The sequence below is a fragment of the Pseudorca crassidens genome, chromosome 5 (genome assembly GCF_039906515.1).
Source record: "Pseudorca crassidens isolate mPseCra1 chromosome 5, mPseCra1.hap1, whole genome shotgun sequence".
Taxonomy (NCBI): domain Eukaryota; kingdom Metazoa; phylum Chordata; class Mammalia; order Artiodactyla; family Delphinidae; genus Pseudorca; species Pseudorca crassidens.
Window position 1 is genome coordinate 24,787,743 of NC_090300.1, and position 13,746 is coordinate 24,801,488.

Consider the following 13,746-nt stretch of genomic DNA (forward strand, 5'->3'; position numbering starts at 1 on the left):
TTTACTTTCTATTGTTCTTCAAGATTTTATTCTTAATTTTAAATTATAATGCCATTATTTTCTTCTGTACAACCCATTTTTGAAATAAAGGATATGTTTTCAATAGCGAACATCTCTAAAGGTCTATAATATTATTATTTATCTGAATTTTGTAGCTCGGAGGGCTGTATACACTATGTAATTGCTTTAACATGTTTTCATAAATTACATTCAGAAATGTGTCATAGTAAATTACCTTTGTAATAAAATGTAAAAAATGCAAATGGCTGTTGTCTTTATTACGTTTTAAACCATTGGTTTATCTGCACTATTTCACTTGTCACTTGCACAATCTGTTGGCTAAAGGGGTGGCACAGTTTGATACAGAGAGCCGGGTCCTGTGTGTAATCTTGCAGGCACGCACAGTTTGGGTCATTTCCTCATCTCCCGCAGAAAAGACATTATCCAGCTCATATTTACATACTTTTCAATATTTGTCAAACAATCATAAATTATAAATTAATGAAATGTTCAACAGTCTTCGGAGATCAGGCTAATGAAGACATTTACCTTTTTGGTATTTTGAGTCTCATCTTTGCAAGTTTAATGACATTTCAATGCTCATGCTTTATTAGACTTTATCAGATTTGTCCTTCACTCCTGCTGTCATTCAGATGTTTCTGCAGAAACATCACCTGCTTCAGGTAGAAGAACAAATAGACCCAACCAGGAAACTTTCGAAATAGGGACCCTGTAACCTTAGTTTTAAGAATTAATGTTGAGTTGGGTCTAAAGACCACTGGAAATTTTTACTCTTCTTAAAATTTTTAGTGAGACTGCTGTAACATTTATTCACTAGAAGGCAATAACATGGATACTCAGAAAGATGGAGAGCTGAGATATATTGCAGTTTCAAAGCGATTTACAGCAGCACTATTAGGAATGAGGGAGATCAACTGTGATCCTGATTTCACAGGAATTTTTGGAATGTTTTGAAATTTCCTTTGGATTGAGGATGGGCACACAGTGCGTAAACCATCTCTTGAGTCCAAAGGCAGGGAGCTCATTTAGAACTCGGCCTAAATCTTGGCATCATCTCACTCAGTTTTGGTCCTAGGCAAGCAAACGACTCCTCCTTTCAAATGTCATCACCCATCAGGAGCTGAATTAACCTTGTGTCCTCAGAGGGAACCCTAGGTATGTGTCTGCTCAGTCCAGGACAGGAAAGGGATGGTGTAAGCGCCATGTGTCCATGAAGTTGACACATTTCCCTGGAAAATGTTGCCTCCCCATGCTCTCGTTATGATTGATGGCCACACGGCTTTTAAATAAAATTATAAGTGATGAATTTAGTTCAATCCAGAGAGGTCAAACGATCAGCCTTGACTTGATTCAAATAGTAAATCACATGGAACAAACGCACATCATCATCACCATCCCCAGCCACGATGGAAGTGAGCTGGGGCTTTGACGCCATCTTACTCCAGACAAAGGGCAAAGAGCAGGGGAAGTCTGAATGTCAATATCTCTGTCATCAAGTTGGGTAATTTTATTAGCCCCGTTGCAAATTTTATCAACCCATGTTAGTACACACTTCCCTGCTGGGCCACCAGACGCCTTGCTTTCCTTAGTCTTGCGCATGAGGGACATGCATCCTTCAGGACATAGAGGTGCTTGGGGAGCTGGGAAGAGAGTCCTGGAAGGAGGGGGCTCATAGTGCTTCTGGATTATCTTTTAGTAGAAAGAGAAAGAGATTGTGTGTGTGTGTGTGTGTGTGTGTGAGAGAGAGAGAGAGAGAGAGAGAGAGAGACAGAGACAGAGAAGTGGAGTCAGAAAGAGCAGATTTTAAAGGGTGGCAGCCCTAGCTGTAAGCCTTTCCATGGATCCATTACGTACCAGTCAGCCAACTCAGCTTGGAGCAGAAGCGAGAGGCTTTCTCTGGGTGGAGAGCAGGTGGGGGACTCCAATTCCCTCTCAGAGCAGGGACTTAAGAGTTTAGCCTTTGCCCCTTTATAAAATATACATCAGGAATGAAACAGCGGCCCATTAAAGGCCACAATCAGAACCTATAAAAATGTTGGGAGCGGCTTCAAAATATTTCCAAATACTACTTTTTTAATACACAACGGAGAGTTATTAAACGGTTTCTTGGTGAAGCTAGCATGGCTTCCGCAATCATCAAAAATTGATATGTACCACTAGTAAAGTAATTATGCGCCATCCTGAGGATAAGGGAGCGGGCAATTGTTAATCCACTTGCACACCCGTTGACTTGCAGCATCAAGCTGCAAATAGCTTAATTAAGTCATACACGTGGACTATAATCATATTGTTCCATTGCATTATGCACACTATATCTCAATTTATTGGGACAATTAATGTGAGAGCTCCACCTCGGGCGGGAAAGTCATCCACCCTGTGCGCCCAAGTTCCTTTCTATGGATACTTGCCCAACCCAGAAAGGCAAGAACAAGTGAGAATTAAGAGAGACAGAGAGAGAGAGAGAGGGAGAGAAAGAGAGAGATGCCGGGTAGGGAGTGGGGGGTGGAATTTGTCCTAAGCAAACATTGGCCCAACGGAGTTGTCTGAATGGGATGCCCTAAAAGCTGAGGGAGGCTAAGCGAGTGCCTTGGACAGACCATGATTCATCACCTCGGAGCGGGACACATGTTTAAGTGGACAGAGTCTCCAGTAGTTTAATTATAATTGCAAAGCTCAAAGCAGAGCCTATTCATTGATCACAAGAAATCTTCAGCCCAGGAGGTCAGGGGTCTGTTAGGACAGTTATGAAAATCAGGTCCAACCCCCCTCCCCTACAAACGTCTATTGGCCACAGGCAGCTTGTTTTTCTGAGTTAAAACTACAGAAATCTTCAGGACAAAGCCAATAAATTTCCCCCTATTTCCGAGCAACCTAGGCACAAACTTCAGTCCTGGAATTCCTCTCTCTCCCACTGCCATTCTTGAGGGCGTAAATATTCGACATGGGGCTCGGCTGGAAACTCTGTCTCCTGCCTGGGAAAGAACCTTGGCAGCAGCGGGGGAGTGAAGAGGAGGGAGGCGCCTGCGCCCGAAGCCAAGGGCTCTTGCCTCAGCTTCCCCCGCAGGAGCGAGAGCCCGAGGCCCTGGGATGGATTTGCACTTACAGTAACCCCTTCTCTTGAGGACCTGCACCACTTTTAACTTGAATGCTAGGCAGTGCTCTAACTTGGGTCTGAGGTGCGAGATGCCCAAAGTAGGCAAAGCACTGACGGAACTCTAGTTCTCCTTGCCTCTTCAGACCAGGTGGAGACCAGGCATCACCTTTGTGCACTTCAAACATCACAGATGAGTGGGGAACTCCAAGCGGAGGTAAAAGGGCTTGCCATCTACGTGCCCCATAACGCAGGTTGATGTGAGCCAGCCTCACGTCTTGTGGATTTTTAGCTCGATTGTCCCACAAGATGGGGACATTGATTATGCCAGTGTATTTCCGAGTTGTGCTTTGGATTCCGATCTGCTGCTGTGCCTCTTTCCTGCAGGATCCTAGAGCATTTGGGGGCTTCAGCTTCCATTCTGGGGCCGACCGCACCTCTCCACCCCCTCCGCCCCTTAGGTCTGCTGGGGAGAAAGCAGAGGTTTCCTCCCAGCATCCTCTGCGAAAAATACTTGAGCGGGAAGCTCCGAGGTGTGAACTTGGAGTGAGCAGGGCGCGCTGGCCTTACCCTCTCAGCCACCCCCGAGTCTTTCTGCCATTCTCCTTCCCCAGCTGATTCCCTTCGCTTCCAAAAGAAAAATGAGCGTCTTGTCTTTTCCAAAAGGCCTTTTCCAGCCCGGTTCTGGAAAAGCTGGAAGCTTTTTCTAGAGTGCGGGCACTGTTGAGAGACCAGGGTTGGGAATGCTTCAGGCCTTCCCGGAGATACCTGGGGTTCTGCGGCTCTGCGCAAGGAAAGGAGGGAGACAACCAGGCACCCACTGGGGCTAGATCAACTCGGGTGGGGAGAGCTGGTCCGATCCCAGGACTGTCGAGATTTCTGTAGGGTGCCAGGGGCCTGAGTCTGGATCTCTAGAGCCTAGAGAGTGAGAACGTGGGTCCGGAGACCCGCTTGTTTGGAGCCTATGCTTCGAGGTGTTGTCACCGCAATGCCTACGTCAGCCTATAATAAAAACAACAGCGGAAGTAACACTGACAACACACTAGTAAATGTTTATTGTGCTCTTTCTCTAAGCGCTTTGCATTCACAGTCCCATATAAAACGAACGAACCAAAACCCTCATTTGAAACAGATTGTACTTTTATGTCCATTTTAGAGATGAGGAAACAGAGGGCTGGGACGTTAATTAGGATCCCTCAGCTAGGAAGTGGCACAGCAGATAATAGGATCAGCGAGCCCCCGAAGGACCCACTGTTCTCCTTGCCTGAGCTGCTTCTCCCCTTCGGCTTTGGGGAGGCTGGGGCAGTTCAGATAGTGCCTCGCCCTTCTCCGCCCCCTCAGGATCGCTGGAGTCAAGTCTTCAGTACTAATCCTTGCTCTCCCTGATCTCTCTGTCCTCTTTCCCACCCATGCCCCAAACCCCCTGCAATTTGAGGGGTTGTCTTTTGGATTTAGACTAGGATGGGCCAGGCCCAACTCGCTAAATCCTTCTGAAAACCTGCCCCTTCACAACCAGTTCCTCAGCCTAGAGAGTTGCAGTGATTCTAGGACAGAGTCCATCCGGAGGCCTTCCCGGAGGTGGTGGCCTAACTTGCAAACCAAACTAAATCCTGTCAGGGCTGACTCTGAGGGATGGGGTCCTGGGTGCCTTCCGACCCCACCTCCCATCTCGAGAGGAAGAGCCCCAGGTGTTAAGTCCTATCATCTGTTTTTACTGCCCCCACCCCATTTCTCTGCTTAGCCAACATCTGACTTCAAGAACAAGGTTCATATAGGATGCATATTAATTTCACAAGTCCCTTTCCGAGTCGGTAAGGAGCCACTGTGGCCACTCCAGTCTGTTCCTTTTTGACGCCCAAGGATATTTTAGGGATCTTTAAGAAATCTGCTGGGACTCTAACTAACTCCATGTGGGTTGGGATCGCAAAGGAGGAATCCGTGAGGGCACAAAGCTGAGGAATGAGCCAAACTCTTCTGATATTCCACGATTGTGGGGTGCGGGGTGAGGGGTGGTCAGGAGGGGTGGGATGAATATTTGTCCTTATATTCAAAGGCCTTAGCTGTCAAAGGCTGCGGCATTTGAATCAAGAACATGATGATGGGCCACAACAAGCAGGCCTACCGCCTTCCAAGTTAGCTTCTCTAGACTGCGTACGCTGGAAAGTTTAACTCTATTATCAAAGGGGAAATTGCAAAGTGACTTCTGCAAATCCCAAGACAGGGTCTCACCAGCAGCTCTGGGGTGAGGAACCAAAAGAAAGGTGGAAAAAAGAGCGGGGGAAATCAATTGAAAAAAAAAATAAAGATACACGCGGGATTAAATAAACTAAGAAGTCCAGCCGGCGGAATTCCAGATCTGGGTTTTGAAACCGAGAGGGTCTCTCTACCTTTGGCCATCTGGCTGTTTTAAGCTCTGCCCCATGCTGTATGATTTTAGCTGAAAATCTCTTCCGTTGCAGTTTCGCTTTTATTGAATTCATCAAAAGCAAACTTTCCCTGAGTTTTTTTTAAGAAGGCTAAAATAATACGCCGACCACTGTGACATTCTCCGCGCCCAGGCCATTTTTCATAACGCCGCGGATCCGCTTTTGTGCCTCTGAGGCGACTAAACAGATGAATAACGAGCAAAGTCTCCCGAAAGTAAGCTAGCAGCTTTTCTCAGCTCGAAAAAAGTTAACTGGAATGAGAGGTGCATGTAAGAATTCACACCCAAAGATGGGGGCCACACTTTTATTACTCTGAATGACAACGACGTCTTTTTAAAAGCAACTAACTCTCACCCCCGCGCGCGCGCGCACACACACACACACACACACTCACACACACTAGCACATTTGCGCACACAAACCACACAAACTTTAAGCCTTGTGAAGCTGCCCAGGTGGTGTTTAGGAAATTTTGGTAAAGAAAGAATGAAGAAGTATTTGAGGCAGATTCTAGCTGGCAAGATGTGAGAAGGGTAAAAGCCGGTTTTATTTAGTTTTGTTTGTTTATTTTTATTTTTATTTTTACATTGCAGCTAGTTTGAAAGTTGGTTTCTGGCAAGAGGAAAGAAAAGGCTGCAGCACTAAAGGAAGAATCAAAGTGTTAAAAGGACGCTCAGAATGTAGTATTGTGGCAGGTCGGGGTAAGTTACTTTTTTTTTTTTTTTTTTTTTCCTGTTTTCTCTTTGGTTTTGGAACGCAGTAAAAATGCACTTCGGGGAGAGTTTTCCTGTTGGTTTTAGGGAAGATAAAACTAACTCCAGGCTCCCTCCTGGGTTGGTTGCCTCCCGCGACTTTGCTCTGGTTTTGCGGGTGTTTTACAGGGAGGCGCTTTCTTCTAGAGCCCTGTCATCACTGTCCCAGAAGCCCTGGAGCCCTGAGTGCCGGGGTTTGGAGAGCCTCTCCGGCGGCAGAGGCAACAAGTCCTGGCCTCTAGCCCCGGGCGAGAGCCGCGCCGCTCCGCTCCGCTGTTGAGCCAGGGGCCCGCCTCGCAGGAATGAATTTTGCACGTGTAAACTCTTTGCCTGTGGACGCGCACAGCTGCGACCCTCGGGTTGATCAGCGGAAAAAACTCTTCCCTTACATGGACGGTTTGGAAAAACTCAGCCATTGGTTCTTGCCAGATGATTATTGATGCAAAGTAAACCCTAGGGTTGGAGCGCGCGCGCGTTTGTTTAACCCTAAAAGTATTCCACTTCCGAGTTGCTCAAGCTGACATCCACTCGAAATCGTTTGTATTTTTTTTTCCAGAGATTGGAAAAATAACTAGGAATGATCTGTGGGAGATGGCGTAGACATGTATTAGTGAGAGGCATATCTCACCGGAAAGCGATGCCCCGTGTTCGCTGAACTGTTTGAAAGTGGCCCCAAGGAAACTGGAAAGGCGGCTCCCAGCGCGCGCGCGCGCCTTTTTCCACAAACATGTGTTGCAAATGCGTAGTTTTATGCACTTTCCTGTCACGAACCCGCGGCTCTGGGATTCGGTTTTGTGGTTTGAATAATATTATTGGTCTGCTGTATATTTCATGACACCAATATTTAGGCACCCGGACAGAGTGGTCGTTCATCCAAGCACTAAACAGCGACTTGCAAGCATCTGCCGTGAGCCAGATTTTATTTATTATTTTTAGGTCACCCCCTACTCAGGAAAGTGGAATAAACACGTGCTGCGCCAAAGGTTGGGCAGAGGTGATCCACATGTTGGCAAACACGTCTTTGCCAGTTATTGCCGAGGAAGCCCAGAGAAATGGACTTAGGCAGCCAGAGAGAAGTTGACAAGAGAGCTAGCTGATCGCGGAGCGGAGGCGATTTTTTCATTAGCAGGCGCGACTCCTGCGCTTGGGTCTGGCGGGGCGAGCATATAAAATGCAACTTTTGCCCCATTGGTTCGCTAGGTGAATTAGCACATACTGGGACTGAACAGTCCTTGACCTTTGCCTTTATGTTTGCACAAATGTTTGCCTAAAACACAATCGGCCTTGACAAGGGAGCATGCTACCGTGTGACACTGCCTATTCACCAGATAGATGTTCCCTGCCACACACGACCCAGAGCAGCCTTTTAAATAGCTTAGGTATTTGTACAAACCGTATAAATTAATGCCGGATGATTGCTAGTTGCTGGTTAAATAGAAGACAATTTGGGTGTGGGATACACATCTCTCTCTGGTCTTTTTTTTTTTTTCCTTCAAAAAAGTCGATAAGATAATCAGGAAACAAAATTGGTAGTGGAGGAAAGTTTATATTTGGGGGAATCAACAGATTCTAGTTTGATCACATCCATGGCACAAGACTGTAGTTGTCTTACAAATGACTTTTCCACAAGGATGGGGAGTAGATGGAGGGAGAGGAACGGTGGTGGGGAGAACTGAGGGACTAATGCTCAAGACAGTTGGTAATGGGGAGGTTTGGGAAATGAACCCGAAGATCCTGGAGGATTTATTGTTCCTGGAGGAGCCATGAGAGTCCAGAAGCTCTTGGGGCCCCTGGGAACCCTGTGGGACTGGGGAAGTTTTCCCAATTCCTGAGCTTTATGGTTCTGAATACTTCCTCCAATAAAACTAAATACTTTAGCAGGTGGAGAAAAACATCTTGTAAAAGTCTAAAATTGGTTTAAACCCTCTTTTTAAGCCCCGCATTGTAGATCAGAAATGATTTAGAGGACTGGGCTGCCTTTCTCTGAACTTTGACATAGAGGAAAAAATGAACTTCCCTTGGCTGTGTTTTCTAGCTGGGTTCAGAATTTTCCACATTCCTTTCTTTACCATCAAGGTGGCAAAACCTCACCAATTTCCACAGCTTAATTTCTGGGGCAGATAGAGCTGCAGAAATGCAGAGGACAAATTAAAAAGAACAGGGTCATTTGCAGTACTCTCTTTAAGGAGTGTCATTCCTTTGGGTGAGAGGAGTGCTTACTTTGTTCCAAAAGGGTGGAGTTGACCAGGGCAGCACCAACTCATGCCACAACCCGGGTATGAAGATTTGAATGTCTGAGAGCCTCTATGATTTCTCCAAACACTGGCCAGGTTTCTTTTAACCGTCTGCAGGTAGAGAGGAGGGTGGGTCACCAGTTCTCCTTGGAAGCCCCTTCTCATGGTCTCTGGGCAGAATTTACTTTCTCTCCCTGGTAGGCTGTGGGTCAGAGCAGGGGGACGTTTGCTTAACAAAAGCTTTGTTCCACATAGAATTTTGGTGTAGCACAAAAGTAGCAGAAAGGTATAAACAAGTCCAGAATGCAAAAGAGAAAGGTATATTTGAGAACAAGCACCTTGCAAAGAATTGGAATCAGGAGAGGCTTAAAAGAATAGTAGACATAAGTGATATAGAAGAAAATGAAGGAGACTCCCTCTATTTTTGAATAATTTCCCCTTAAGAATTTTTTCATGAATAGGTAGATTTGTTAGTTTATCCTTATTATTTAATTAATAATGTGGTGGGTCTGAGCCATTTCAAAACAGTTCTGTAAGTTTCACAGAAAAGAATGTGAATGTGTATTTTGACTTTAGGCTTAGAAATGTAGGAAATTGGATACACATAGAAATCATACTTAAGTCCTCAGAGGATATATACTTGTTTTCTTAAACTTATAATCATTTTAACGATTTTAAAAAAATTGTTTCATTTAAAAGTAAAACGACTCTAGGTATTCTCTTTTCTCTCCCTGCCCTTCTCACCCATTCCCCAATCTTTTAGAGAATTTAGAAATTAAAGATATAGAAATGCACATTTTAGGCCTCTGTCTTTTGAGATATTCTACAATGACATGGAGGAAGCAAGGCAGTAACATGTTTCTAGCCTCCAGCAATATGTTTCCAGCCATCCTATAGTTGTACTTAGAAGTGTACATGTTGTAGATGAAGTTTGTTCAGGCTCATGGGTGAATTGGGACCTAGAATCCACAACCCATGATAATGAATATAAAAGACTTAGGTTCAAGTCTAGTTGTTGTAAAAATCAGTTTAGGAATTCAAGAAATTTCCAGTTTGCTTAGTTTTAAATAGATAACATCTAACACATCTAGTTAGAAAAAATATCTGTTATATAAAATATATTTCACATATATTCTAGTTATCAAAAATTATTTAGTCTATGTGTTCATTTAGTTATTCAAGTATAATGAATCAAATTGAAGAGAGATGATCAATTCGATCTATTGCTGGACGACATCTAGAAAGTGTGCATTTCTGGCCAAAGCTAAAATACCATTAAATATTTATACTGTGAAATCTGTAGGTGGTCTTATCTGGCAGTGTTCAAGACAACATATAGTAATTTATTGATACAAATGAAGACACAGCATAATTGCCAAAACCATTCTTATTCAAGTGAATAACACAACTTTAATGGAGAAGGAGGAAAATTTTTTATCATTTCTGAAAATAGAGCTTTTATAGTAATGTTATTTTCCTTAGAGCAAAAGAAAATATGTAAAATTAGTTTATAACTATATTTGAGAAATTAAGGTTAACTGGTTTATTCTTCTGAGTTGAGTAGTTCAGAAAATCTCTGCTGAAAATTTATTTGCATATGAAATTCACATTCATTAAACGTAAAATGATTGCATTTGGCTGACACTAAAACTGTAACATCTTTTAGATGGTTCTATAGTATTCATTAACTTCTGTTAATAATATTCTTACTGACAACTATAAAATGACATCTGCCAGAATCTGTGAAAGTTTTTATTTTACTCTGCAGTGAGATTAAAGTGAAAAAGAAAAGTTAGGTTTCAGGTGCTGGAGATAGCACCCCAGACTTTCCTCCCATTCTATCCCCTCACAGATAATTCTTTTCCACTAATATGTGCAGAGGTGGTTTATATTGTCTTAATAATCCTCAAAAATTACTTGCTATTAAATTCCATTCTACCCAGCGCGTGAAATCTTACAGATGGTTTGGAGGCATGTGAATTTTACTATTAACGACCGAACTTGAGTTGAAATAGCCCAAATATGCCACCTCCAGGCATTGTGTTTGTGCATGTGAAGAGTCAGGCTGTGTTAAAGTCGGGGTTCAGAGACCACCTGGTTGGTGACAAGTCTAGGTTTTCTTGGTACAGAAAAAGAGAGTCCTTCTCACCTCCATCTTGATACACAACCTCTGACCAAATAAATTGTGCTCCTATTTCCAACGCCTATTGCATCCGACATCAGGCCCTAATAACCTAGTCCTGGCAAAGAGAACAGCGAGGCTGGGGCAATACTGAGCCGGGCTTGGGTGCCAGAGGGCATTTGGAAGGGGCCACGCCAAGCTTCGCCCAAGAAGTGAGATTTAAGACCTGGATAAGCAGAGATTGTTCCTATGGACAGTCGTGGAAAATCCCGGACGTCGAGCAGTCTGGGCCCCCATTTTAATCCTTTCTTTCTTTCTTTCTTTTTTTTGTTAAAGTTGTGAATTCAGAGTTAAGGAGGAGGGAGCGGTAAAATCATCGGAGGGGCGCGCAGGGGCCCAAGCCCCGGGCCCCGGGCAAGCGCCCACACCTGCACGGTCTGGGAACCACGTTCCCACCTGACATTTCAGGAGTTCCCTTAATTTGCCAGCAGCGCTCAGCGGAGCGCCTGCGTTAATCAGTTACTCTCAGACGCACATCCCCCCAGGGAGCGAGCGAGGTGGGTACAGCGAGCGTGCGGAGAGGTGGGGCTCCCTCTCGGCTTTATCTCAGTGCCGGCTGGTGGGGGAGCGAGGGGCCGGGAGTAAGGTTCTCCTGGCTCCCGACGCGGTCGCTCACGCTTTTCGGATCCCTGTTCATTTGCATTCCCCGCCCCCCGCAGCAGCCCGTGAGACCAACCCTGCACCCCGGCCGGCTCCAACCTCCCCACTCAGCTTCTCCGACACCTCACACCCTCTCACCCTTTCCTACCGCCTCAGTCCTTCACATACCCTCTCCTTCTCACGCTCCTTCCCAGCTCTCCCCAGTGCCCCCCCAGCCCTTTGACTTTTTTCTTCCTCTCACCCCCTTCCACGCAAACCCACAAGCCCCGCATATGTCCTGCACTCTCCTTACTCCTCTCACCTGTCTCATACTCTTCACCACCTCACCCCCCTTCGCGCCATACCCCGTCATACTCCTACACACCCTCTCACAACCCCCCAGACTCCCCTTACCCTCTGACCTCTGCACCTCCCTGATCCTTTTACATCGGTCACTCCGCTCTCCTGCCTTCACACCTCATCCTCCACTCTCCTCACATGCCTCCTGGCATTGCTCCCACTTCGTGTACCCGCTTGATTCGCATCTCCCACACCACTCACGCGTACCCCATACTCAGACTCCTACTCTCACTCAGGTACACAAGCCAGACCCTCAAACTGCTTTTCGCAGTTTTTGAGGTATTTGAGCACCCCTGTCTCTGTTTTGGAGAAGCTAACTTCCAGCCTCTTGCCCTCCAATCCCTCCTCCCTCCACACCAGAGGTTAGTATCTCCCCTGTCCCGTTCTGGACTTGTCTTTGGAGAAGAGGACATGGCTGCCTCCGTTTTCACCCATGAGGAGCAGCTGGAAGCCAGTCCTTTGATTTGGCTTCTCTGCTCGCAGTTTTCAGCTTCAGGGAGCTTTTCCTGGACTCTCCTTCCAGATTTGTCTCCCGAATTCAGAGACACAGACTCAAAAGTGCAACCCTTCCATCATCAGGGTGGGAGATAGGGTCCTTTAAACTGATGGTTCTTCAACTCGATCAAGCTTCAGAATCACTCAGTCTGTTAAAAAACAAAACAAAATAAAACAACCAGAGATTGCTGGGCCCCACCCCCAGAACTTCTGATTCAGTAGACCTGAGATAGAACCAGAGAATTTGCATTTCTAATGAGTTCCCAGGTGCTGCTGAGGCTGCTGCTCTGGAAGCACATTTTGAGGAAATTTAATGTCTCAGCAGTATGAAGGGTTAGAAGACAGAGGGAGGTCCAAAGAACATAGACATTCAAGAGCAGAATGGTGCTGTCTAGACGGGAATAGTGCACTAAACTTTGCCCAAGCCAGAAGATACTTTGGAAGTATGAATTCATTCTGATGAAGGTTTAGTTTCTCAGAAAATGACCAAATCATCTTCATGGTTAGGGCTTCTTCCATGAGAGGAAGGGGAAAAAGAAAAACAGGTTGTGTCCAGGACACGTCTTTTTCCTAAGCTCTCAGTGTACATTTTTCATGAGGCTAATGGTGCTTAGAACTGGGGGGAATTGGGTCTTGGGTCACTGAAATGCTAGTCACTCTGGTTAGCTTTACTGTTTGTGAGCCTTGGGGTGTGTATGTCTGTTAAAGGGTTTGCTGACTACCTTTGTGGTTAAGCTTCATTCTAAATGGATAGGAGGACTCGGGCCCTACAGAATTACCTTCTCTAGCCTGGGTAGTGGTTACCATGGTTACTTCCTGGTCCTTCGCCATCTGCTTGTGAAGAAACATCATAGACCTCTCCCTTCGGTCCTTCTTGAAGGCTGGAACGTGCCCCAGAAACTTTTAGCCAGTTCATGTTCTAGGGAATGGTTGTCTTAATTTATTTGGAACTGCAAATGTATGTGTATAAAGGAGGAAAAACATAAAAAAAAGAAAATCCCTCAAATTCAACTTTCTTAGTGTGGATATGTGTGTGTCTATATGATATGCTTAACCAGTTAGAGAATACGTACCATAAGCGGTTATGATGCTAGGCAATAGTTTATTTTAGATTTGGGTTTACTTGACAATATAAATCCCCAATCCTGGTCACTTGGGTCAAGAATATCTCTGTACATTTGCTCCCAGCTGATTTGGCCAACTGTTTTCAATCTCATTTTCTCTAGGTTTAGTGACCAAGGCAGAAATTTCTAGTCTGCCTTTGGCGACTATGGGTCTGGTCTAGGGATTAGAGTTCTGTGATCTTGACTAGAGTTTGTATAGCCCTTTCTGAGTTCATAAATCCTTAGCAACACTTCAACACCCCCAAATTTCCCATCGTATCTCCTCATGTTACAAATAACTATACTGTTCCAATATGCATTAGGAAAAACCTAATTGTACTAACATGTTTCTCTTATAATCCTGTTATTAAAAATGACTGGAATTTTGCTAATGCATAGCTTTTTTCCCTGGTTTGAAAAAAAAGTTAATCTTGTCAAACGTCCCTTTGCTAGCACATTTTCTTAGTTGTATTCTAGCCCAAAACATTACAGACATTACTAAA

General features: G+C 45.0%; 1 long non-coding RNA gene across 2 annotated transcripts in view; it reads left to right on the forward strand.

Annotated features, from left to right (window-relative positions):
• Window positions 1–5,594: 5,594 nt before the first annotated feature.
• Window positions 5,595–13,746, forward strand: part of LOC137224729 (uncharacterized) — a 315,621-nt gene continuing 307,469 nt past the window's right edge. Inside the window, exons 1-2 of one of the 2 annotated variants that reach the window (XR_010943482.1) lie at window positions 5,595–5,752; window positions 6,132–6,239. This is a non-coding gene — a long non-coding RNA (uncharacterized lncRNA). Of the gene's footprint in view, window positions 5,753–5,944; window positions 6,240–13,746 lie in introns of those variants that run through there. The other variant, XR_010943481.1, reaches the window with a different exon arrangement.